The following is a 4,099-nucleotide window of genomic DNA, read 5'->3' as shown; positions in this document are numbered from 1 at the left end:
TTTACCATTATTTCTCCCTATGTTAGCGATATACATAGCATTCAAGAGGGCATTCGGTCTTAGGCTTGGTTTGTGAACTCATGATTTGATCACTACGGACATACAAACTTTGTTTCTCATTATAGCAACAAACTTTTATTACTTGAAACTTATTTACTTGTCTTAGCAATGAACTTGTTTGCTCTTTGTAGCAACGAACTTGTTTACTCTTTGTAGTAGTGAACCTGTTTACTCATTTGAGCAATGAACTTTGTTTCTCATATTAGCACCAAACTTCTATTTATGGAAACTTTATTACTCGTTTTAGCAACGAACTTCTATTCATGAAAACTTATTTACTTATTTAGTAATGAACATTTGTTTATGGAAACTGTTATCAATATTCTGATTTTCATGACTTCAAACAATATTATGTTATAAAACTGTGAGTACTCACCAACTATTTTTATAGTTGGCGCTCGTTTTACATGCTTTTTCAGGAATCATCGAGTAAGTGGCATAGAGACACATCACTATTAGGAGCATTCACACGTGTTGTCTTTTAAATACATTGTAATTTATTTTAAATTTTTTTTCAAACTTATTGTAAATTTGTAATGATTTTTAATACTATGGTTGGTGTTGTCTTTATCTTTTGCTATGAAACCCTTTGTACTGCCACGTCCTGTATTTCCGCTTTAGCGGGGTGTGACATGCACCTTCTCATGCATTCTTTCTCTTGAACTTACTCATCTAATCTCATTTTAGTTACTTAAACTCTTCTTTTCCTTCTCAAGGAAGTCACAACTTTATATTCTCATATTTTTCTAATAATTGACCATTTTGCCCTTTTGGTCAATATTTGACTAAAAGTCAAACTTCTTTAAATTTTAGGTTCTTATAATCTACCCTCTTTAAAAGAGAAATTTGTCGTCGAAATGTTTTCTTACTCTCTTGGTCATTTTCTCACTTAATGACCCATTTTTTCTCTTCTTTAACCTCTTAACCCGAAATAGTAACCTACTTTCTAATTCTTTGCATTTTCAATGCAATGGCTATTTTCTTTTCATTTCTTTATTCTAAATGGTTTTTAAGGTATGTAAACTAATATATTTACCCTTATGCAATCACATTGCATGCTTAGCTCCATTATCAACTTTTTGTCACATTTTTCACAACCATATTTACTAACTTACCTCTTTCATTCTTTTTCTCACAAGTGTACCAATATACTTCTTAACCATCTAATCTTACGTAAGTTTCCATTTCCCATGAGCTTCTACTATGCCATTATAACTCTATAACAAGTAACTACTCACCACTTTTTCTAACTCTTTTTTAACTCTTAGTGAAGTATTACACTTAATCACTTCACTTTCATTATAAAGTGTTTTATCTAATTACAACATCTTTTTCTCCATAATCTATTGAAATTTTGTGTACCAAACTTTCTAATCTATCTTTCTCCCACTCTCGAGACTCAAGGACTCAATCTATGCATGGAATATTCTTCTCAAATACATGGTTTATCTTTCTTGTCCTACAACTCGATTCCCATGTACCTTAATAGTTTAATTGAACCACAATAAGTGAAATATGTATGTAGAGCCCATACTTCTGCATGCACACCATACTTAAATAGATTCAATCTTACCATTACATTCCCTGATTCACAAGTATACTATATATTTCATGGTAAATTTTTCTCAACTTACCACGTTGCCTCTTCTCATGTCAACCTACTTGATCCTCAGGTAACTTATTGGCTTAATTGAACCACAGTAAGTACCATGTATCTGCAGTGACCATACACTACATGCACATCATACTTATCCCGTTTCAATATTTCCATCTCATCACCTGATTCACAACTACTCTACCCATTTCTTTATTTGAAATTTTTTGGTGCTATTCATTTTTAGCCCTCAACCGCTCGCAAAAAAGCCACTATGAATTTCACATTTCTTATTACTTACTCTATACTTGACAAATCTAAAAGATGTTTTTTCACATTCTTACACTTCTATTACATTGGGAAGTCACACCCTCCTAGTGGTTCTAAGTTCTCATTTCTAGATGAAACCTAGTCACCCCACTCTCTATTGGGACTCTATACCCCACTCTAGACTCTTCTCATGAGTCCATTATCTTTCCACCATTCTATCTAACTTCACATTTTTTCTATAATCGTCCCTTATTACACATAAAGTCAATATTTCTTCTTTCTCTAATAATTACTCACAAGTAAGCTGTTACATAACACCTACATATCTATATACTCTAACATGTCTATCTCTTCTCATTATAGGAGATAGACCTCTAATTATTTCTCTTTTATAGGCGTACTAACAAAGTTTCCTCTTACTCTGCATACACTACATCTCTTACTTCCTCATAATTCTTGACCCCTCTTCTCATGTTCCTTAGCCCTTACACAACCATAATGGAACATTTCTACTATCTCTCTCTTTCTCTTATGTGTCAATCTTGATGCTAGTTGCACCACTTTCACTATATCTACACATGTTTCTCTTTTCTCTTCTAATCTATCTCTAGTTACAACTATCTCTATAACATGAATGACACGATGCAAGCTTTAGTCATTTTATCTTATATACTTTCCATTTAATAATGGACTTTCTTCTGTTTATGGATACTTGCTCATAAGCAATGCCAATCTACTCGTGTACTCATAAGTACACTTATTTGACTCTAAGTTCATTCTTAGATAGACTCTCTCTTTATTTTATTTCTCTGGGTATAACAACCTCTTACTCTTTCTGCCCCTTTCTTTGCTACTCTTTCTTCACTTTTCTGTATTCATATTTTTATGTCCCTCATTCTATCCCTATTTTATCTAAGTCCCTACTATCTCTTCTTCTTTGGGATACATACTCTATCTGTTATCCTTCTACTAGGACACTTCATCTCTAAAATATATTTCTTTCATAACACTGGACTATCATTCTTTTTAAATACTCCTAGCATCTGTTTAACTAGAGATCCCTTTCTTGCCATTTTACAAAATGACATTTCTTTCTTTCTTTTCACTATAGATCTGAATCCTATTGGTTGGACAATCTACTGAACTCATACTCTCCAGGTTCTTTATCTTCACATATCTTTAGCCGTGTACATTGATCTCTTAGCACGACTTATCAGAAAACTAGCTCATACTCTCTACTTCTTATCTATATTTCATAGTTTAAGACTAGGAATGCATACACTAAACCTAATTCACTTAAACTATGGCTTTGATACCAACTGTAAAAACTCAAAATTTCTATACATCTAATCTAAGGGATATATCAGAGTTTTATCTAACAATTTCAGAATTGTATACTAATTAAAACACTTTACATCACATGACAAATCAAAGGTTTACAATAAAAATCTACTACATAAAAGAAACAAGGAATTACAACTAAATATTATAGTCTATGTCCTTCTACTCATATCTTCTCTTTTATCTAACAATTTCAGAATTCTATTGTAACAAACCGATATTTCAAGTCAATGTAATAGTCTAGGTCAACCATTGTAATTAGTTTTAAAATAATAAACATAAATTATTTGAATATTATGTGCATTTAATTATTTATAAAGATGTAATAAATTAAGACAAAAATGATCGTCAAAAATAAAATGTTAGATAAAATCGATATCTGTGAAGAAACTTGTAGTGGCCGTGACAAGGATTCCAGATATATAAAGAACGCTGAAATCCGAGTTATAACGAAGCAGTTATGACCTATCGAAGTTTCGCGACAGAACCGGCACGACGCTGTGTGACGTAAAAAGTGAATTTACGATAAAATACATTTTATCCTTAACAATCTAAATAAAAGTTGTAGCATACGTTAAACCGAGAGTGTGCATAAAAATAACAACCAAATCTGACTTCGTATGAGGAAGTTATGATTTTTCTAAGAATCGACACAACAGTGTACAACCCGAAATTCGAATTATAGATCGAGCGATTTTTAGCCGACACAAACTAAAGAAGAATTGAAGATCTCGTCAATAGTAGCTCAACGGTAAAAAGACAGACGAAAACGGATGTCAGATGAAGAAGTTATGAATTTTTAACGGACTTTTCCTGTCCCGACCTGTTAAAAAT

Source organism: Lactuca virosa, chromosome 4 (genome assembly GCF_052849685.1).
Source record: "Lactuca virosa cultivar CGN04683 chromosome 4, Lactuca_virosa_CGN04683_v6, whole genome shotgun sequence".
Taxonomy (NCBI): domain Eukaryota; kingdom Viridiplantae; phylum Streptophyta; class Magnoliopsida; order Asterales; family Asteraceae; genus Lactuca; species Lactuca virosa.
The sequence above is the reverse complement of the archived record's forward strand: the minus strand, read 5'-3'. Positions refer to the sequence as shown.